Source organism: Podarcis liolepis (assembly GCF_965112155.1).
Source record: "Podarcis liolepis genome assembly, chromosome: 2".
NCBI lineage: Eukaryota > Metazoa > Chordata > Lepidosauria > Squamata > Lacertidae > Podarcis > Podarcis liolepis.
In genome coordinates, this window is record NC_139555.1 from 76,923,708 (window position 1) to 76,947,466 (window position 23,759).

General features: G+C 41.5%; 1 protein-coding gene across 16 annotated transcripts in view; it reads left to right on the top strand.

Annotated features, from left to right (window-relative positions):
- Positions 1–23,759, top strand: part of ATP2B2 (ATPase plasma membrane Ca2+ transporting 2) — a 365,380-nt gene that overhangs the window by 155,464 nt on the left and 186,157 nt on the right. Inside the window, exon 1 of one of the 16 annotated variants that reach the window (XR_014522408.1) lies at positions 15,979–16,324. The exons of 13 other annotated variants lie outside the window; for them this stretch is intronic. The gene's annotated coding sequence lies outside the window, so the exon portion shown is untranslated. Of the gene's footprint in view, positions 1–15,978; positions 16,325–16,422; positions 16,527–23,759 lie in introns of those variants that run through there. 2 more of the 16 variants (XR_014522409.1, XR_014522410.1) reach the window with 2 other exon arrangements.

The window sequence follows — 23,759 nt, forward strand, 5'->3', positions numbered from 1 at the left end:
TATCATATTGATGGCACTGAGCTCCAAAAATTAAGGACACTACCCTAATTTAAAGGTGGTATCCTTGGCAACAAATGCAATCAGATCCAAACAAAACAAGCAATGGTTTCAATGAGAGTGTGTGCTTAACTCTTCAGTAGATAAGAACAGGACTTAACAACGCTTAATATTGGTTGAATTGTGCTCTTTTTCATTGTAACAAAGTCATTACTCATCCTGATGGCAACCACAATAAAAAATATCTGGGTTTTTCTTGTAGTTTGTGAAATGGTTCACAATTGGTTCTAGCCTTAGTGTATAAACAGCAGCTTATGGGGAAGTTTCCCCAGCACATCTGGGTTGTGTGCTAGAAAAATAGGTGACCACTGTCCACTTACTGTGCTCCACACTAGAACAATTCTAATTTGAAAAGTAGTGCATGGAAATGGAGATAATTGCAGGGCTGTTTAGTGAGGGCAGCGTGCAACTTTACTCTCACTTCAGCTTTAAGTGTAACGCTTGATCACATCATGTAGAGAGATGCATTAGTGGCCACTGTATAATCTCAGCAATATGACCAATTGCTGAAGGGATGAATTGTTCCATAGAACTAGTGCACAGAAATAAAGCCAATAGGCGATGTGTTGGTCTGCAGTACAATCTTCCTGCTGGGATAAAGGGTTCCAGTATTTGATATCAACAGCTTTCACAGTCACCGTCCATGAAAGAAGGTTTATTCCCTCCACCTGCAATGTTTGCAACTGATATTATTCACCCTGGTTAGGAAGGGGAATTGTTCTTTTTCTAGCTGCTGGGGGTGGGGGGAAAGTATTTTTCAAACCTAATTACTGTGTTTATAGATATGCTTAATGATCAAATAATCATTTTGCTGAAAACTGTAATAGACATGATTAACAAACACGATCTTATTGTACCATATTTCTTTGAGACTTACAATTATATCTCACTTCCTAACCAAAAAGGTAATTCAGCTTGCAATAAAATAGGACAAAATACATACAAAATAACAATGCAAGAACAATACACTCGGTAGTGGCGCCCGCCCTGTGGAACGCCCTTCCAGCAGATGTCAAAACGATAAACAACTACCTGACGTTCAGAAGACATCTTAAGGCAGCCCTGTTCAGGGAAGTTTTTAACGTGTGATATTTTACTGTATTTTTGGTTTTTATGGAAGCCGCCCAGAGTGGCTGGGGACACCCAGCCAGATGGGCGGGGTATAAATAATAAATTATTATTATTATAAATATAAACAACCACAAAAGCATAAAAAAACAATCTTCTCAATACTCAAGTAAAACAGCCAAGACCACAAAAGCCTTAAAGTGGTTTGGGGGGGGAGGGGGGAATAATTGTGTTGCTTGCAATCCTGCTGTTGGGTTTCCTTTCTTTAATTACAGGCATGGCTGGGATGATTATTTCTACTGGGACTGCAGCATATAGGGAGGTTGGGGTTATCTTTTTTTCTCCCCCCCCCAACCTTTACATAAATGGACTGGATGACCCTCAGAGTCCCTCCCAACTCTACAACTCTATGATTCTATACCCTCCCTATAGTGCTGCAGTTAGAAAAAAACTCCTATCTGTCACAACTGAAGCTTCCCTGCCTTCTAACTCTGCCATGCCTTTTGTGTGTGTGTATTTTTAACAAGATTGTGCTTGGAGAAGAAATAGTTAAACTTTCCCTTGCAGTGTGGTCCCATTAAAAAATTGCCACAAAAATTGCCCCCCCCCCCTAATTACAATGTGGTTGCAAGTGCTGCATTTAGTGCCACACCTAAATACAGGGAAGCAGGGAACCAACTGAAATTCTCTTAGCAAAGTGTTTCAAAGAGCAGGGGCTGCAATGGAGAAGGTGGAGTCCCCTGTGTTTTGGCCTCTCCTACTGATCTGAAGACATAAGCATGGAGGAGGACACGTTGCTCCTGGTATCCATGAACTTTAAAGGGGAGCACTCATTCAACCACAGCTGAGAGGTGGTGGAAAGAATACACATTTAGCATTATAGAGAAAGGTATAAAACAGAAGGGGAAGGTCAGTAGGGCCTGCTTACACCCTTTCTGGTAAGGTAAACCAGTCGCGTTGTCCCCCAAACTATCCAATAATTGCTTCCACCGCACCATCTGTAAACCTTTGCAACCCCCTGGTGGGGTAAAGTCTGGGAAGTCAATGCAATTGTTTTACAAGGTACTCCAAGGCAGCCAGACCCCTTTCAGTTTTCTTGGGAGGGAGAGCTAGTACCTGGCTCCTTGTCTCTCCTAGAAATTAGAGCAACCTGCTTTTCTCTGTCAACCTCAGTCCAGTGTCTCAAATGGCTTAGGCTTGGGGTGGGTGTGTTCACACTAATCCTGTGAGTTGGCAACAATGTAGAGACACAACTGTTCAATTATATAACATTTATTAAGAATAAGGAAGGCAATGGATGTAATGTAGGGACAGAGCAGAATACTTCCAAAACAAAAGGTGCTCTTTAGCTGGAGTCTACCTGATCCTGAACTAGTTATTTACTAGTCTCTGCTAGATCTCATCATGAGCAACACAGCATAGATGGTCAGTTGCTGGCTTGCTGCCCACATAGGGTTGAGTGACAGCTGGCACTTTGTCAGCCATTCAGAGCACGGGTCAAATAGAGGGCAAGAGAGCATGGTCTTTCTCCACAGGGTGCAGAACAACCTGTATGAAATACAGTGGTACCTCAGGTTAAGTACTTAATTCGTTCCGGAGGTCCGTACTTAACCTGAAACTGTTCTTAACCTGATGCACCACTTTAGCTAATGGGGCTTCCTGCTGCTGCTGTGCCGCCGGAGCCCGATTTCTGTTCTCATCCTGAAGCAAAGTTCTTAACCTGAAGGACTATTTCTGGGTTAGCAGAGTCTGTAACCTGAAGTGTATGTAACCTGAGGTACCTCTGTACCACAAATGTCATACATTCAACTCTTAACACATGAAAACCAGAAAGCAACAGTTATTTAGCAGCTCCTTCTTAATGGTTTGAGATGTTCTACAAATCTTTCTGAATGTTTCTAAACATCTAGAGCAGGGGTCAGCAAACTTTTTCAGCAGAAGGCCGGTCCACTGTCCCTCCGACCTTGTGGGGGCTGAACTATATTTTGAAAAAAAATAATGAACGATTTCCTATGCCCCACAAATAACCCAGAGATGCATTCTTAAATAAAAGGGTACATTCTATGCATGTAAAAACACTCTGATTCCTGGAGCATCCGGATACGGCCCCTGGGCCTTAGGTTGCCTACCCATGATCTAGAGCTATAGCCCATTGGTAGAACAGGCTGGTACTATACTTTTTTAAAATATACTGGGCATACTATAATCATGCATTTTCCCTAGTTTCTATTTAGACACTTATTTACATACAGTATAGGTAGATTCATTTTTTAGACTGTCAATATTTGTGGTATGTTCCAAACTTCCAAGTAGAATATATATATATATATATATATATATATATATATATATATATATATATGCTTTCGTAGATTTTCACGGGTACAGGAATGCAGGTTTTGGTGTCTTCGGGTGTCTTCCCGTGTAAGAGTTGGGGTGTCTAGGCGACGTTTCGACGAGGTCTCACTCGTCATCTTCAGGCTGGTGCTTTCGGCTTCTTGTTACTGGAACAGAGCAGGATCTCAGTGTTTGAGTTCCTATAAATACTGTTGAGGGGGTGTGGTGTATAGCCTCCAACGTTCTGGGCAGAGAGGAAGTTCCCAGGTTAGTGTGCCTTTTCTTCTTTTGTTCCTTAATTACTTGAGGGATATCTTGAGTGATTTCTTGAGTGATATTCTGAGTGCCACTTAGGTGGGTCATTAAGTGTGGATTAGTTGCTAAAGCTTTCGTGTCTTGACCTCTTGAGCTTGTGAAGAGTTTTTCTGAGAAGATGGCTGTACTGCACTTAGTTGTGCTCTGGCTTGGCTTCGTGTATAGGGGCGAGCTGTGGTTTTGTGCCCTGTGCCAGCCAGATCTGTGTAGGGATTGCAGGGGGGTGCAGCATCCGGAGGTGCCACTATGGTTTGGCTACTGGATGGTGTCTGTAATTTATCTGTGGAGAGGGTCTGGGTTTGGGTCTGGTGTGGTTGATTGGTGATGGCGTTCTGTGTGCCTCTGGTTCTGGTGTCGGTTTTTGTGGGGAGGGCTAATTTCCAGATGTCTGGCAGGCGGGACGTGTCGTCACGCTTGTTCATGTTGTGAGGGTGTTTCTCTATCTCGATGGCTTCCATGATTATTCTCTTGTGGTGATGTTCCATGTTAAAGAGCAATTTGGAGTCTGCAAAATTAATTTCGTGTCCTGTTTCTTTCATGTGTTGGAAAAGAGAGGAAGTTTTTTCTTCTTTTTTGACGGCATTCTTGTGTTCTGCGATACGTGCATTTATTCGTCTGTTTGTTTGTCCAATGTACGTGGCTGGGCAGACTTTGCAGGGTATTTCATAGACCCCTTGGTTTTCCAACTGGATTTTATCTTTGGGGTTTCTGAGGATATTGGCTATTTTTTGGTTGGTGCAAAAGGCTGTTTTGATATTGTGTTTATGGAGGATTTTGCTAATTTTATCTGTAGTGCCCTTGATATAAGGAAGGAGGGCCATGCCATTGTTTTCTTCTGTGTCTTGGTTTTTGGGGGGTTGGTTTTTCTTTCCAAAAAGAAACACCAACCCCCCAAAAACCAAGACACAGAAGAAAACAATGGCATGGCCCTCCTTCCTTATATCAAGGGCACTACAGATAAAATTAGCAAAATCCTCCATAAACACAATATCAAAACAGCCTTTTGCACCAACCAAAAAATAGCCAATATCCTCAGAAACCCCAAAGATAAAATCCAGTTGGAAAACCAAGGGGTCTATGAAATACCCTGCAAAGTCTGCCCAGCCACGTACATTGGACAAACAAACAGACGAATAAATGCACGTATCGCAGAACACAAGAATGCCGTCAAAAAAGAAGAAAAAACTTCCTCTCTTTTCCAACACATGAAAGAAACAGGACACGAAATTAATTTTGCAGACTCCAAATTGCTCTTTAACATGGAACATCACCACAAGAGAATAATCATGGAAGCCATCGAGATAGAGAAACACCCTCACAACATGAACAAGCGTGACGACACGTCCCGCCTGCCAGACATCTGGAAATTAGCCCTCCCCACAAAAACCGACACCAGAACCAGAGGCACACAGAACGCCATCACCAATCAACCACACCAGACCCAAACCCAGACCCTCTCCACAGATAAATTACAGACACCATCCAGTAGCCAAACCATAGTGGCACCTCCGGATGCTGCACCCCCCTGCAATCCCTACACAGATCTGGCTGGCACAGGGCACAAAACCACAGCTCGCCCCTATACACGAAGCCAAGCCAGAGCACAACTAAGTGCAGTACAGCCATCTTCTCAGAAAAACTCTTCACAAGCTCAAGAGGTCAAGACACGAAAGCTTTAGCAACTAATCCACACTTAATGACCCACCTAAGTGGCACTCAGAATATCACTCAAGAAATCACTCAAGATATCCCTCAAGTAATTAAGGAACAAAAGAAGAAAAGGCACACTAACCTGGGAACTTCCTCTCTGCCCAGAACGTTGGAGGCTATACACCACACCCCCTCAACAGTATTTATAGGAACTCAAACACTGAGATCCTGCTCTGTTCCAGTAACAAGAAGCCGAAAGCACCAGCCTGAAGATGACGAGTGAGACCTCGTCGAAACGTCGCCTAGACACCCCAACTCTTACACGGGAAGACACCCGAAGACACCAAAACCTGCATATATATATATATATATATATATATATATATATATATATATATGGTGTAAAATAGAGTATTTTATGCAAAATAAAGGTAAAGGAACCCCTGACCATTAGGTCCAGTCGTGGCTGACTCTGGGGTTGCGGCGCTAATCTGGCTTTATTGGCTGAGGGAGCCAGCGTACAGCTTCTGGGTCATGTGGCCAGCATGACTAAGCCACTTCTGGCGAACCAGAGCAGTGCACGGAAACGCCGTTTACTTTCCCGCTGGAGCGGTACCTATTTATCTATTTGCACTTTGATGTGCTTTTGAACTGCTAGGTTGGCAGGAGCAGGGACCGAGCAACGGGAGCTCACCCCGTTGTGGGGATTCGAACCGCCGACCTTCTGATCGGCAAGTCCTAGGCTCTGTGGTTTAACCCACAGCGCCACCCGCATCCCTTTATGTAAAATACTCGAGATCAATAATATTCTACACAATACATTTAAGTGCTGTGTCAGCTTTATAATATACATTAATAGATTATATGTATCGAGTACTGAATGCCACCCCCCACCCCCACATTGGGCTGTACTCCATTCCCATTAACAAGTGATCCAGCTGCTATATTTCATACTGTCATTATTAGTGGCGTGCTGCCCTCTGTACTGGTTCTTTGCCAGGACAGCATTTCAAATGTTCAGTGATATTCTTTGCATGTGAATGCTAGGGTACAGTATTGTTGCAGACTTTGCTCCCAAAATTCATTCTGAGAGGAGCAGTGTCTGTACAGCAGCAGCAACCGTGTAGAGAGGCAGAGCTCTACAACCAGGCTGCTGCTGTTGTTGCAGGGATGGGGAAAAGCAGTAGCAAGATTGGTGCCCTATGGGCAAAATGGCAAGGCTTCTGGGGCTCCCTCCGGATTGCTTGCCCAGCCCAAACCCTGCAGCCTTTCGTATCAAAGCATTTGAGGCTACTTACTCATGTTATAAGACTCTTGGGACATGCCAGAAGAAAAACCAGGACATAATCTGTCCCAGGGACTATATGATTGTATCCTTAAATAATCAGATCTGCAAGTTATTTATGTTTGTATAGAAAACAATGAGAGCTAACTAAGTTTTTAGGCACAACCAGAATGAAATCATAGTGAAATGTTAAGCAAAATAATAACTTAATGAGGCAATCCAGCCACTATGTCAAAATCTATTATTAATGTCCTTTTGTTTGTTGAACAATAAATAATTTTAATCCCTTGTTCTACAATTAATATTATATAATCATGAAATATAACTTTCTCAGTGAGGAAGAGTCCCACCCTCAGCATCATTTCAGATATTTCATTGAACTAAAATCCTAATGAGGTCTGGACTTTAAGAATATCTTGCAAAACCTAAATTCTAATGAGATGTTTAAATTGAATAACTGTGAAGATGGCAGTATTCAATAATAATGATGATGATGATGATGATGTTATTGTACCAACATGTTTTTTATTGTTTAATTTCAGAATGTTCTCTTGAATTTTTAAAACTGGGGCAATCACTGTGAGTAGGGATGGAATTTTCAGAAATTATTGACCTTAACCACCCGAATGATTTCTAATTCTTTTCTCACTCCGTCCTCTCAGTGATAAGTAAATCCACTGCTGGTTCCACTAAAAATACAATTCTCACATAACATATACATTATTATACACATATTATATGAATAATATTATATGAATATTATTAGGAAACACTCCAGGTTTCCTAAAGTAACTGGCGCACAATGGGTGCACAACATGTATGTCTTAGTGCACTTACAAAATTATGCCTCAGAAATAGAGTACAGCATGAGGCTTGGCTCCTCTAACCCTAACTGTGAGCTCCACAAGGTAATTTTGAGCAGTTCACAGAGGTTTGTTAGAGTGCTGGACATTTAGTTTTCCTTTTGGAATAAAGTCTGTTAAAACCCATTAAGCCGGTAAAAGCTTTTTGAAAACCCTTATTTTCCATATCTCATGGGCTATAATGCGTGCCCTCCATGCTTGGAAGACAGCAATGGCAATCAAGGGGAACAAATAAAGCCAATGACGTCAATTATAAGGCCAAATTATATGCTCAGTTGGAAGCTCAGAAACATAGGCACCTAAAAGGTAACGAAGGCACTGGGCCAGTTTCCACAGGGTGAGAGTTCCAAGCCTGGGGTGCCATAACAGAGAATGCCCTCTCTCTGCTTTCTTGACTTCACAAGACGGGGGAATCCAGAGAAGGGCTTCTGTTGCAAATATTAGGCAATGGGTAGATTGATAAGGGTGCTATTTTAGGTATGCTGGTTCCCAACCATAGAGGTGCACCCTTCAAACCCTGGGAGCCAGCATGGTGTAGTTGTTAAGAGCGGTGGACTCGTAATCTGGTGAACCGGGTTTGCTTCCCCGCTCCTCCACATGCAGCTGCTGGGTGACCTTGAGCCAGTCACACTTCTCTGAAGTCTCTCAGCCCCACTCACCTCACAGAGTGTTTGTTATTGGGCAGGAAGGAAAAGGCGATTGTTAGCCGCTTTGAGGCTCCTTAAGGAGAATGAAAGGCGGGATATCAAGTCCAAACTCCTCCTCCTTCATGCAAAGTCTTGAACCACCTGCAGGGATAGGAAACCAGTGTCCTTAACTAAGGGATTGCTTTGACAAAGTAACTGGGACAAGGCAGTGCTGCTTGCCTGAGCTCTGGCCATTGCCATTGCTATGGCATACTGCGAGGGCAAGGCAGCAGTGAGGTTGGTTTGGTGCAAATGCAGCAGCAGGAGTGCCAGATTGGCTTGTGCTCAGTACACCACAGCAATGGCTGTGATGGAAGGTCAAGTAGGCAGCACTGCCCCACCCTGCCAACTATTGCTGACTGGTCTGAGGTTGACAAGAGCTTTAGGGTTCTTTTCAGAACTACACGGCTGCATCATGGTTGACTGCTCTTCCTGTGTTCAGAAACAAGTTGGATAACTGGATAACTGGAGCAAACTCTGGGTGCTGAGCACTGTACAACTTTTTTTTTTTAACTGCAAATGGTTGCACTAGATCAGGAAGAGAACTGGAGGAGTAGAAGCAGAAGTGTAAGTCAGGTAAGGTAAAGGTAAAGGGACCCCTGACCATTAGGTCCAGTCGTGACCGACTCTGGGGTTGCGGCGCTCATCTTGCTTTATTGGCTGAGGGAGCCAGCATACAGCTTACGGGTCATGTGGCCAGCATGACTAAGCCGCTTCTGGCGAACCAGAGCAGCGCACGGAAACGTCGTTTACCTTCCCGCTGGAGCGGTACCTATTTATCTACTTGCACTTTGACGTGCTTTCGAACTGCTAGGTTGGCAGTAGCTGGGACCGAGCAACGGGAGGTCACCCCGTCACAGGGATTCAAACCGCCGACCTTCTGATCAGCACGTCCTAGGCTCAGTGGTTTAACCCACAGCGCCACCTGCGTCCCTCATAAGTCAGGTATACAAGGCCATTTAACAGAATCTGTGAATGTAGCTAGGTAAGTGGTGGCATGAAGAGAAAATCTTTAGAGAATGTGAGTGATCCGCTTCAAGCAGTTGCTTTCATAGTTTTAATTATTGTGAAGGGAGCAAAACGTACGACAGCACTTGGAAGTGCTATGCCAGTGGTCATTGTGTCACAAGTAAATGGTTTTGGAGTGAGGAAAGAGAGAGAGAGAGAATAAAAGAAATGAATAGAATGGTGGAGTGGGAAGGGAGGATTATATGACTTTTATTTCAATGCATACCCTTTCATTGAACTGGGGGGAGGGAGACATACCTGATGTAAAGGGGTGCTTATTCAGTGTGTTAAGTCATGCTCAGGTTACTGAGAGTACATTTAAATGACAAGCAGTTGCATTCAGGCTACTTCTTTTGACGACATGTTTGCCTGTAAAGGCCCACCATGTACTGAAAACCTACAAACTGGATGGCCATTGTGTGACTGCTCGGTCTTTTGAATCTACCCTGGGTATGTGCAGTGAACTCTGAGCTGTACTGGTCTCTTTGCTAGCTAAGAAAACAGGTGCTTGCTTAAACTTATGCATTTACGTGATTACTAAATGCTAGATGAAACAGGAGTGTTTCAAGAGCAATGGTAGCCGTGGCCTCTTTTCCTTTCCTCGATTAGTGCAGGATACTGATTAAGATTAGAGCTTGGCTCTAGAAGACCCTGATTCAGTCAACTCAGCCATTGGTTACTGAGAGATTTTATTCTCTTATCCATAAAAATGGTACAGCATTATTGCACTTGTTATTTAACACTCTATGTGAAGCGCTTTTAGTGCTTAGGGGAAAGTGGTATATAATAAGGGTGTGCACTGACCACAAGACTTAGTTCAGACCTCGGTTTGGTACTTTGGAAAATTGCTCATCTCAGTCTGAGGCATGCTTTGACTTGAGGTCCATCTAAGTCTGCTTTGTCCCCCGCCCCTTAGTCATTACTGATATATATATTTTTAAAAAAACAACCTAACAGCTATAACTTTTTCCTGGATGAAATTTGCAGGCAAGGTTACTGTTTCTGAGAAAATGAATCCTGACAAATTTCAGAAAGCAAATTTCTAGCAAGTGCAGCAATGACAGTTTGGGGTTCCACATGCTTTGTGTCCCCTTCAGTATTGGGAAATTTTAAAATGGGCATGATAAAGAAAAAGAAAAGCCTAGAGGTAGATGAAACTTTAGGGGTGTGCAACCCCCCTCCCCCCGCCTCAAGATAAATGATTGCATAAACAAACCATGTTTAAATTCAGTACATATTTTGTTGTGATGTTCCAAAATCCAACATAACGTTATCTAGGTCCTTGTAGGATATTGTTTAAGTGGCTGATAAGAGAATTTAGTACAAGAGCTTTTGTAGGTGGGCATTCATTTCCTATCCTCATAGTCACAAGTTTGCTTTGGCCCTCTCAAGGTTATGTGAAATTCCAATTTTTTGCCTCACTCTTGTGCTTTAATCTGCTCAAGAAAATGCCATGGTTTCCTATTCGTGAATGTTTGCACCTGGAATGCAAGTACAGATTGCTATTGGAACAGCAGAGTGGTCTGGCCAAAAATGTTTCTCCAATTTCCACAAGTGTCAGATAATAGAGAAAAGATAAAATAATACTTTGCTTTAACAAGAAGATTGCATTACCTTTTCATTTGCCAACCTGCTTCTGTAGATGGAAATGTGAGTGCTTATCTTCCACGAATGAATCCAGCCTTGAAAATAATTTTTGTTTGTTTATCATCTTACAAGTTATTGGGATCTGAAGTTGCTGTTAGCATTTTATGAGTTCATACCATTTTAGCGGAGTGTTCTTGCTGCTTATTTTTAGTCAGCTCTATAGTTTGACTTAATGAGGCATTAATAACTAATGAATGTGAGTAAACAAACAAACTGCTTATGATTTCTAGTCCATTTAATGGGCCTTGCTTTGTACCTTAGTGCCTTTCTTATTGGTTTTCTATCTGATAGTCCAAACCTATGAGATGCAGCATTAGCAATGTGACTTACAAGACTTATAGGCAGTTGGGTCACAGCACTGCAGCCATTGCTTACCACTTCCTCATAAAAGTTTTGAGACCCAGCTGATATGGCAACGTACATCATCACTGTTGTGCTTCCCTGTAGTTCAGTCTACAGCAGTTGTGCTTTTTCTAACTCTCATGGATGTGGACTGAAGCAGGGAGGGGCATCTTTTAGAGTATCCCACCACAATCTGACATATCAGCTACAATGAGTAATGGCCCCAAAGGGGCTTGTACAGAGATGCTCTTCAGTTCCTATCAGTATATTTGTGAAGTTAGATTATTAATCTTTTGCTCCACTGTGTGTACTTTTCTAGTTCCTAACTTCCAATATGCGCTGATGGGATTAGAAGTAGTGGCTTCTAACAAGGTACGAAAACTTGGAATCATAGTGGGCTTAGTGTGTATTGCACAACTGTGAAGAGTGCAAATTTCAGGAAAGGGGTTGAAAATTAAATTGCTAGTATCCCGATGGCATTATGCAAAACTGTGGTAAAGCCAAACTTGGAATGCTGTGTACTTTTATGGCTCCCATATCTCAAAAACTGTACTGCAGAGCTGGAAAAGGTGCAGAAAATATCAACTAAGCTAAACCAGGGGCTGGAGAATCTTCTCTGGAGTATATTGCCAACCTTGGAGGTTTTTATTTGTTTTAAGAAAAAGGGAGGACATGATAGAGGTTTAGAAAATTATGTACTGTACCGCATGGAGAAAGCAGGTAGAAGTCCCCCCCATCCCCACATAATACTGGAACTTGGGGTCATTCAGTTAAGCTAATCAACAGAAGAATCAGGAAAGTACTTCCTCTCAGACCACATAATTAATTTATGGAATTTGTTGCCATAAGATGTGGTGATGACCTCTGCCTTAGGTGGATTTACAAGGGGATGAGACAAATTCATGGAGGATAAGTCAGTCAGTGGCTACTAGTCATTATGGCTATATAGACCAGGTCCTTAAGCAAAAGAGTCAAGCCCTGGCCTTTCCTTGCTTTTCTCACTGGCTGGCCCGCCCAACTTAACTGCTGCCACCACCTGCCAGCTTTTGAGTCTCTCCAGAATGCTTGTTCCATCTCTATGCCTCACTGTAAGGAAATTCCCTTCCTTAGAGTGAGACAAAGAGGAGGTGGAGGTGGAAAGACCAACAGTGCTAAACACTTAGGAAGTATGGATGGGTGAGACAGTGGAGAGGAGAAACAATGAGGAGGAAAGGAGTAGTACAATTGCCAACCTTTTATTCTTTCCTTTATGATTCCTAAACTGACTTGAGATGGTTGGAGAAAAGGAAAGACAGAAACAGAAATGCATGGAGAAGGAAAGGAGGGCCCCACACACATCTTTCTCATATTTTCTCTGCTCCCAGAAGAACATTATAAGAGCCCTGCTGGATCAGACCAGCAGCCTCACAGCAGCCAATTGCTAAGGGAAGTCTGCTGGCAGAACATGAGCACATGAGTCTCTTGTGGTCCTTCAGACACCATAGAAGGAAGCTGCTTGAGATGTCCTGTGAGATGAGAAAAAATCAGATGGAGACTGGGATATTTAACCTCCTGCTTTTTCCATTTATGGAGCTGAGAAGTGAGAGAAGGTGTCTGTAATCCCATTCCATCCCCAATATGCTTTAGAAAGCATGGAGATGAAGGAGATAGTGGGATAAGGAAAAGGGAAATTGGATGCTTTTTCAGGCCGCTTGGGAAAGTAGCTTGACCTGACATTATCCATGTAAAGTGGCCATAGAAAAAGCAACTTTTCACCAGGTATTCAACTTCCCAAGTCACTATACACTGGGGGCAGATTCCCTGTTCATCCAACAAAAATCCTATTGATTTGTGCCCATCAGCCCAATGAAAGATGAAACAAAATGAGATGTTAATTCTAGTGTAAACCTACATTTTTTTCTTGTAGCTCTAAGGAGGTCAATACTTAGCTTGACAGGTATCTTAGTGTCTTGCCCTTATATGCATTTTTGTTTAGCCAGTTTCTCAAGGAGACTTTCGTAGACTTTGCCTGGTGGAATTAAACATTCTATCCTGCAGCAAACAGAATCTTCTTAATTTTTATGATTGCTGCATCCTTGGGTAGCAGCCTGTCAGACAGTGCAGTTCATTCTGGGTTTTGGCGGCAGATCAAAAAAAGTGTCTGAAGAGTTTTTAAGTTATGAACCTTAACGGAAGTCACAGAGTGAACTTGAGCATTCCATTGCTGCAAAAACAACAGCAGCTATGCATCTGGAATAAACAGTCTATGGTTGAACCTCACAACAAATTATGTCAGATTCTTACTTCAGAAGACATGCCTTGATGGGATTGCATTTGGTAATGTTAGCTGGCCCCTGTTACCCAGGTGACAGTGTGATGACTCACAGCATTACAACAAATAGAGACACTTGCCAGTAGCACATAGCACTGGGAGATTCCCCTCCCACCCAACTGATGAGGCTAGCAACAAGGTTAATAGCTTGATCATCACATTGTGTGGCACGTTGCATTGGAGCCCCTACTCTAAATGAGGACTGGGAATACTGGTGTAGAAACAGCTATACCAAAATGTCTCTTCAGTAATTAATTTAAGTGCTACAAGAATTATCATATTTTTATGCTGTTCGGTGTATCATTTCAAGACTCAGTGGATTTCCTGTATTGTGTGTGCTCTCTAGCTGTGCTTTGCTGAGTTGGTTGCTGTCACTGCATAGCAGTATCAAATAGTTAAAACAAATAAAAACAAATTGAGCATCTCAAATGTCTCTCCCAAAAAGGCCTTTTTCATATTCTTTTTTTCATTTTAGGAGAGAGCAATGGATGGTATTATTTAATGCCCATCATTTAATGGATGGTATCATTTTAATGCCCCTTAGAATATTGTTAGGTGGAAAAATTACCGGCAACAAAGTTTTTATGCAACAGATTTTGCAACTCTGATGCAGCATAAACATTGGACCCTGACAGGAGACTTTTGGTGCAACAACATTTGCAACCTAGCACAGCAGCTGAGGTAGCAACTGACAGTTGCAATTCCTGAGCCCACTCAGGACGTCCTTTCACTCTGCAAACTTTATCCTCTCTATTTTATTTCAGTCTTAGACATTGATCTACAGGCTGAGCACTATCACTCGCACAGTTAGAATTGGGTGTTTCTTAGCAGGCGATAGCCTGCACAGTATGGTTAAAATGTAATACAATGTCACTGCATATGATGTCATGATAAGCATGTGTTCCCTGAGTGTTCTATTTATAAATGCAGCTTTTGTTCTTTTTTAAAAACAACAACAACAAAACCTTTATTTACAGACTTTCCCCTATTTTCTAACTGATTGGCGAAGGTGTGATATTCCTTCATCAGAGATGTTAGGGTTTTTTTTTTTTAAGCTTCCATTTTGGTGCACTGCAGTGCAGACTTTGGTTTAACTGGCTGAATTGATATTCTGAGCAGCAAGTAAGCAAGGATGACAGAGCATCCGTACAGCTACTCCTATTAGTGCTCAGGGAGGTGTGCTTGGTTGCAATTGCATGCTCCATCCAAGATGCAGCCCAGTCACGAAGCACTGCTGTCACTAAAATAATCTAGAAAAGCTTCCAACTTGAAACATAGTAATATTTTACATGCTTAAAGGCACAGGGTTTCTTGCATATCTGCCTGTTTCAAAACTTGGATGCATAGCTTCATGCCTAGACTCTGACCCTAAGAATGTTATGGGGCCTAAAATTATCTGAAATTTAAATTTGTAAATATGCCACTGCCAGAAATTTGTAGAATTTTAGAATTTGCTTATACCATCAATTAATGTAAAATGAAGTATTTACATCCAGTACACTGTTGCACTATTTGAACACAGAAGAAATTACCACTTCCCCTACTCAAAAACACTGCTCTCATTCCCCACAGATTCTTCATTTTTAATAATTCTAGCTGTAAATTGAAATGCCTCTGTGGAAATGCACTGCAACAAAAAAGAAGCACATAAAACAAATAACTTACCAGTAAGCAAAAAAGTGCCTATTTTTAAAAAAATATTGGGGGGGGGGGAATTTGCATTTTTGAAAAGTGTGTTGCATCTTCCTTCCCTCCCCATTTCACAAAAGTCTGTGCTTTACAGGGATTCAAATAAATATTAGTACTGAACATTTAAATCTAGGACAGTGTTCTATTTTGCTTCATAGGTTAATGTACTGATTAAAATGTTCTGGTTACCCACATATTGTTATTTCAAATCCTTTAAAAAGAAAGGGGAGCAATGATGTACTCTAATGTACTCATGTCTTGTAGACAAAATCATGCTACATTTGCCTCAGAGATTGGAAACATGTTGCCTGTGCGTGTGTGTTTGTGCACACGCGTGTGCAAAATCATGGTGCTCTATTTACAGAATGCTGCTTTTGTAAATGCTTTTACCTATTTCCCCATTAGTAAAATGAGTTTACAACTGAAATGCGAAATTTTGATCAGGTCTGCAAATGATTAATGGGGGGGGGGGACAACCCACACCAAATCCTGGTTAACCTTAGACTGAAATCAAGAGTCTCTGCAGTCTGGATATCCCTTCTGTAGAGATGCAGTAGTGAACAGACTTCTCCCCTTCCTCTCCGCTCCACCAACACGCACTCCCTCCCCCCCCCCCCGCTTTCTCCAATGATAGTGATAGAACTTGACAGTCCTTGTCCTTGAAGGTTTCTCCCATAAGTGGCATATTCCTGGTAGTTTGCCATCTTCCGTTTTTGTCATTATCCCAAGGGAAGCATTAAAACCACAAACAACAACATGGTGGTTCAGTCCATTTTCTTTGCAAGAAAAAGCCTTCCTTTCCGTGCCACCGTTGCTGTTTGCCCTCCTCCTCCGGCTGTCTGCGACGGCAAGCCATAAACATTCCCTGGGCTTTGCTCTCTCCTTCAGCAAGATGCTCGCTCGGAAATATCCGCTCCTTCCCCCCACCTGCTCGGTCTGGATGGTACAGTCTGCAGAGGGACTCCTGTAATGTAGCTCAGTTTGTCAATCCCTTACAGATGCCGAGCAGTGATTACTCCGCTGTATAATTGAAATAATTTTGGATTTGTGATGATAGCTTAACCAAGTAAGTAGCAGCTTCCCAATCATACTAGCTAATTTTTTTCTTCCTTTCAAGGAGGCATTCCCCTTTCTATTTTGAGATTGTTTATTTGGCAATTTGCATCCCGACCCGCGGAGGCAGAAGCTGTTGGGGGGAAATGGTGTGCAGATTTGGAGGACTGAGTGATGCATTAGATTTTAGTTCATGTCCTTGTGTCTCTAGAAAGGTAATGCAACTTCTACATAAAATATTATAATGGGGGGGGGGGGAACTACACTGCATAAAGCGACTACTGCAGTGAGAGGCAAACGATGTGACAGTACTTGCAGTTTCTTTTTGAAAGTCTAAACAGTAATGATTTTGTATAAGCCAGTTTTTAAACAAAGTCTGAGGGAAATGTGTGTGTGATATTCTTTCTGTTGCTGTTGGTGAAAAACAGATTGGGGCTTGTTTGATTTACAGTGTAGAAGATTTGCCAGATAGAGCTTTTCAACTATAACTTTAAACAGTGAAAACACAGCATTGTATAAAGACTTGTATGTATTTTAACAGGGTGTAAGACTGGAATGACTTTATTATGCATTTGCTGTATAGTTTCAAACTCAGGGTAATGTTGACCTACACAATTATTCCATCTTTGCGAGTTAGAATGTACTGCTGTGCATAAAGCCGGGAGATTTTCTTATCTTTTAAATAAGTGGGACATCACATTTCTTGAATAAAACTATTTGCCTTGATACTATAATTAGTTCAGAATATTCAAAATAACCTGACAGTTCTCAAGTCAAAAGTGCTCATAAATGGTGCATGGTAAATCTTTGCCTGTTTCAGGGACAGTTATTGATTTAACAAACATCACTGGAACGCAGGAGGCTTTTCCCCATTATGTAAAGAGAGATCCTAGTCATCTGATCTCTAGTTTAAGATGAGGCACATCATCTGTCTGATTTGTACCAGGCAGCAGTCAGTCCATCTCTTTTGTAGACTTTGATTTATGTCCTATGCAAAGTTAGCCAGTTGTGTTACACTGCACATTGTCACCTTTGACTTAATGAGATGGTTCTTTTAGGTGGTCCTGGAACCATTGAGTAGCTAGCAGCTAATGCTTTCACCTTCTAAAAGATAGAAAATGAAGCTTGTCTTTAAAAACAATTTTTAAAAATCCCGGGGGTGGGGGTTGGAAGCAGTGTTTGCAATAACACTGCATTCCTTCATGCATAGCAAGCACATGTATAAATTAAAAGACTGTAGGACAGCTGAAGCTTATATTCATTTGACCTTTTGATTACATGCCCTTACTTATGATATTAAAGGCTAAAGTCAGCATTATAGTGATTAGGGTGCTGAAAGATACCGGGGATACTTGTATACAGACAAAGTGCCTTTCCTTCCAGAAGGGATGTGTATAATAATGAATAAGTGCAGGAAGAGAGAGACCGAGGCTCATCCTGTCTGTAACAAACAGAGAGTTTATAGCTCTGCTTTGAAATATCCACATTTTTCTGTTGCTGGTGGTTTCCGGGGCCAGTGTTTCATTTGGGAAAGGTCACCCATAAGCATGATTATTAGCTCTCCTACTTTGCCTGTAAATAACTAGTCGACTTGGGTTTCCAGCAGGTATTTTATCATATTTGACTTTCACTTGGTTCACCTGCCTTTCAGTTCGGTCTGAATGGCTACCTGCAAAGAGAGTGTTGCATATTTGCCCTGAAGTGCTGGTAAAAATGAGCAGGGTTTGCAAATAGCACAAGAACCTGGGGGTTCATGGGAGGTTATTCATAGTAATGCAGCGTCATTATATTTTCTTTGTGCATGTATTCCTGTGGAGAATTGATTTTGACCAGCACATCACAGTTAAATATACTTACATTTCCACAGGAGAAATGCTCAGTCCTCCCCATCCCACCTTCAAAAATGAAGAGGAAAAGGAGGTTGGCATCTTCTGTAGTTGATGCACATATAAAAAGGCTCCATGTGTTCATATTGATGCAGTATTTGAGGGTAGCTTTATTTCCCCCTCCACTAGAACTGTAGCATAGGAAAGCATGAAAGAAGATGAAAGAGACTGTGCTTTTTGGAACACTTGCAGGAAAACGGTTTTAGAAGAACATTCATCTTACAATTCAATATGTATTTAGCAAACCATTCAGAAATTTTATTTCTGAACGCCCCCAGTTACCTGCTAAATACTGCTGGAGACTGCCGTATGTGCTTTGACACTGTTCATCTAAATTGTGCAAGGATTTATTTCTCTCAAAAATAAAAAAAACCTCTTTAGTCATGCTCACCTCTTTTGCCAGGTCCTTTTCCAAAAGCTGATAAAGCATTTTCCTCATTTCTGCCAGATTTGTCCTTATAATTGCACATGGCTCTTTTGTCTAGGTAGCTATAATTATTTCAAATTCTGATGGGACATTATTAAGAAGACATGACCTTGTAAGTACAAGCCAACCTTGTTGGCTTATTACACTGCAGTAAAACTCTAGGACCTGATATTTATGCATTTCGTTTAATTGGATAGCGATACATGTTACCAGATCTGAAATACATTTGCCCATGCCTAGCCTTTTAACAGTGCTCAGAGACAAGATGACAACTGACAGTGGTACCTTGCAGTGAAAGTTGCATAATCTCCTCTTTTATCTTCAACTGGCAAGAAATGCCTTCTTAGGCAATGGACCTATGCTTCTCAGATTTCCTTTTAAGAATAGGCAAACATGTTAATTGCCACTGTATCTATGCCAAGACACTGAAAAGAAAAAGACTTGTTACTAAATTCATTTAAAATAAAAAACTTGGGAAAACTTCAGAAAACCAAGCTTGCAGTCCTGTGCAAGTCTACTTCTGAGTAAATCTTATTGAACACACCGGGGCTTCTTTCTGAGTAAATAGTTAAGGATTGGTTTGTATGGTTGCAATCCTATGACTATTAAATAAAAGCAAGTAATGCTGTAATTCTTCTAGATCATTTGCAAATTTATGCTTAACTTTACATAGTCCTAGAGAGCATATTTTGAGATTGTAATAGATTTCTTTCTCGCTCTTTTTTAGAACACACTTGCAACCCAATCCAACACATGCAATGTTTAATTTGGAATCTTGAGTTCATAAATATTTGCATAACATTGCTCGCTTACTGTAGATTGAAAACCTACCTTTTAGGTTTCAATAGCTTAAAAGTGGGGTGTCAGCATTCCTGATACTATAATGGTGTGCTGGTGATGAATGCAAGGCTGCATGATGTGTGAGGTCTTCATTTGGTGTAGCATAGTGGCTAAGAAAGTGAGATGGGGAAGAGTCTTTGGTTGTCTCACTTCTGCTGTGAATTCACTAGGTGGCCTTAGCAAGCCACTGTTCTCTCAGCCTCTCCCTTTTTTGCAATTTGGGAATGATAATACTTAACCTTCTCTACAGGACTGTTGTAAAGATTACTAAGAGAATATTTTAAAAAGCATTTTGGGTATCTGAAATTTCTATTCGCTAATTATTACCGCATCTGTTGCTGAGGTTCTTTTTTTGTAATGTAATCAATTGGAAAGACCTTAGCAGAGCAACCTAAGATAATAATATACATGCCACATTTTTATTTGCAATGCTTATTGTAAAATCAAGTCACTTTTTCATTATTCAGATGGAATTCTATATATGTTCTATGTATAATTGATTTGTGCACAGAACTTAAGAAAGAATATTGTGCTTTTCACATTTGCTGTTTAATCTTAAGAAAACCTGGTACAACGTTAAGTTGTACTCCATAGCATATAGGAAGGGAATTATTCTGTGGATGCAGTGGGGTAAACATTTTGTAGCCTTATTTAGAAAATAAATTCCACATTCATGAGTTAAACCTTTAAACACTGGAGGAGAATGTGTTTTTTGCCTGAGGACCACATAGAGAACCTACTGAGGCTGTATGCCAGTTAACCCCCCCCCCGTATCCGCCCTCTCTCACACATGCCTATTCAAACACATACACATACACGTACCCTCAGCCACCTACACCCTTGTCCATCCATGCCTAGCTCTAGTTCTGAACAATTCTTACCAGTTCGATTGTGAATTTTACTACAAAACATGCAAAAACAGAATACTGTATTCTCAACAGTAGGCACAGCAAATCCCTTGCTTTACACATGCAGTCCCTTGCTTTGCTTTTGCAAGGAAACAATTAATGCACAGGTGTCTATCATGTTCTTCAGTGTGGGAATAAGCCATGCTTGTTAAGCATTCTGCACTTACGTAATGGCATTTCAAAAAAAGCTGGTATGGTGCAGTGGCTCGAGTCTTGTATTTAGGCCACAGACACAGAAACAAATTCCTGCTCAGCCATCAAGCTCACTAACCACATTTGGATATTCTGTTAAACAATAATTCAGCGTGACAAAAATTAGCAATGTGCAAGTCTTGGGCTTGCACAACCCCTCCCTCCTCTGGGAGAGCCGCACAGAGTTCAGAAGCCAACTGCGGCTTAACAAAACACACACACACACACATCTGTGGTCCAATGTTTTGTTTGAAACAAGCCACCCCTGAAACCAATGAAACATATTGGACCAGATTCAACTGAGTAGCTGCCCTAGCAAGAGCCAGTGCAGGGACTTTGCTATCACAGTGGGATTATCCCACTCCTCCCCTTGTGTCCCCAAATCAGTTTTAAAGGGGGAGTGGCCAGGAGGCTCTCTAGAACTGCATAGGGTGGGGAAGGGTGGGGGGAGCAGAAATGCCTGTGGTCATAGAATGTTTGTGTTAGGGTGATGTTGAATTGCAACCTTTGTGTTCGCTAGTCGACATGTATTCTAGAAGTGTGCATAAACAATTAAATAATAAAGCGCTGTAATGATGGGGAAATTTGACTGGCTCCTTTTCTGCAGAGGTGAGTATTTACCCTAGTTAGCATTTCCAAACTGCTTGAGCAAAGTTGTTTTGCATCAAGTATTTATACCTACCAACATCTGTAGTCCAGAAGGGGTAGATATAGGCTCTACAGTCAGATTTTAAGCCCTTAGAATGTAAGAACAGCCCTGCTGGATCAGAACAAGGTCCCATCTGGCATGTATCCTGTTTCCAACAGTGGCTAGCCACCTGCTTCTGAACGCTCACAAGCGGCAACAATGCTCTTTATTGTTTGCCCCCCTGAACATTGCCTCTGAATAGGGACACTCCATTGAAGCCTACATTTTAGGGTACTGTGGCTAAAAGCCATCAGTATCTTCCATTCAGTTGCCCATTTCAAGCTTTGTGACATCCGCTCTTAGCTAGAACTGTACATAGTATTCCCAATGAGACTGCACCATTGGGTACTGTGAAACTGTCATCTGATTTTCAATCCCTTTCTGAATAATATCTAAGAGGGAATTTGCCTTCCCCACTATGACACTTTTCATTGAACTGTCCACCCTGGCGCCAAGAGCTCTTCCAGTTTAGTCTTTTCTGGTTAGTCACATTCATTTGAGGTCACACCAGTGGGGCGTGGTAGGTGCAGCTGGATAGAACCTTGCCAGGTACTTTGCTCTGCATCTGGACAATTTAATGTTGTCTTTAAAAAGGATATTCAGCAACTGCTATCAGCCCTGCTACATAACTACCCATTCCAGGTACTGGCCCTATGTCAGTTTCTTGTGGCTGCCCCTTGTCATCTACCACTGGTAGTGTTTTTAGGGGCCCTGGGTTGTATGACTCTGGATTCAGACTCCAAGGTCCAACCTCAAGAGAGCCACTGGGACTCAGAGTGAAGCCCAGCAGCCTCACAAGCTGTTGGGGGTTTGGGGATGGACTTCTGTGGCTAGCCACATTCGTTTCATAAGGGTAGTGGCTTCACTCTTTTGCCTATGTGTCTGAAGTGAGAACTAAGCATGTAAATGCCCTTGCTCCCCTATCTGAGGCCAGCAGTGTGTGTGTGTGTGTGTGTGTGTGTGTGTGTGTGTGTGAGAGAGAGAGAGAGAGAGAGAGAGAGAGAGAGAAAGAAAGAAAGCACGTGCGCGAGAGAGAGAGAGACTGAATGAAAAGCCTAATTGGATTTTTCATCTGCTTTGACTTTGCCCCATGTGGGGGCAAATATGGCTGACCAAAGGGGCCTCCCTGAAAGTATATACGAAATTAGTAGTAGTAATAATAATAATAATAATAATAATAATAATAATAATAATAATAATAATTTTATTATTTATACCCCGCCCATCTGGTTGGGTTTCCTTAGCCACTCTGGGTGGCTTACAGTACATATAAAAACATAGTAAATGCTCCCAGTCTGCCATTTTATTGCCCATTCACACTGTTTGGACAAGTCGTTTTGCAGTCCCCCTCATTTTCACAGTCCTGAATAATTTGGTGTCATTTGCAAGCTTGGCTACCTCATTCATCCCCTTTATACCACAATACAGTTTTTAACTCTAAACTGTAATGGTGTGGTGCTGGGCATAGACAGAGGCATATAATTAATAATATTTATATGAGTTAAACTTAGCAGGGTCCAAGTCATGATCTGGTACTGTAGCAGACCGGATTTTGGCAACCCACACTACTATTTGTGAAGTTCGTCTTTTTAGGAAGGGTACATGAGAAAATGTTGGCTTCACTCAGCACCTCACTACATTTGGCATAGGCTCTGAAGCTAGAGACTCGCCATCTTCATTTTTAGAAAGTTCTTTTCCTGCACTATACAGAATTAGAAAGCTACTGTTTCCAGCAAGGGATTCCAATTTATTTAAAGATGTTCAATCCTCTAAAATGTCGGGAGGAAGCATTAGCTTGTGGAACTACAAAAGTCAAACTTGGAAGCCACTGCTGTTGTCCTTACTTGAGAGGGCTTTCATTTCATACTGCATGTTTACTACATTTCTTTCCCCCACTAGAATTATAATGATTGATTCTGCGTGTTCTAAAAATATCCCTATTGATGGACTGATGGCAGCACACATTTTCAGTGCTTGAAGCTTTCACATTAGATTCTCAATGAAACAGAATGTTTTACATTCTGTCCTTTAAGTATTAGAATAAACGCTGCCAAAGGCAATCAAATATAGCTTACTATGCTGTGCGCATAGCTTGTGTCTACACTAAATGTTTCCAATATAGCTGCATTCTGTTAAGACCAAATATTGCACATGCACGGTGCCTCTTCGTAAGTGTTGTCCAGGTGACTGTAGATGATCTAACAAGGCAGAAAGGTGTTAAGAGATTAGTCAAAGAATTAGGAAGTCAGAATAAATACAGAATTGTAGGAAATGACATGTAGCATTCAATTTTTATTAAAATGCACGAAAACTTGAATTCAAACGTTTAACATAATACCAACCTGGCTCCCAATGAATGAATTGTATTAATAGTAAGCTAAAGTTAGCCTTAAGTAACCAAGGGTTGGATCCAGACTTAAATTAACTGCACTTAGTTTCCATTAAAATCAATATGAGAAGAACCATTGATTTTAATGGGAACCAAGTGCAGTTAACTTAATGCTTCA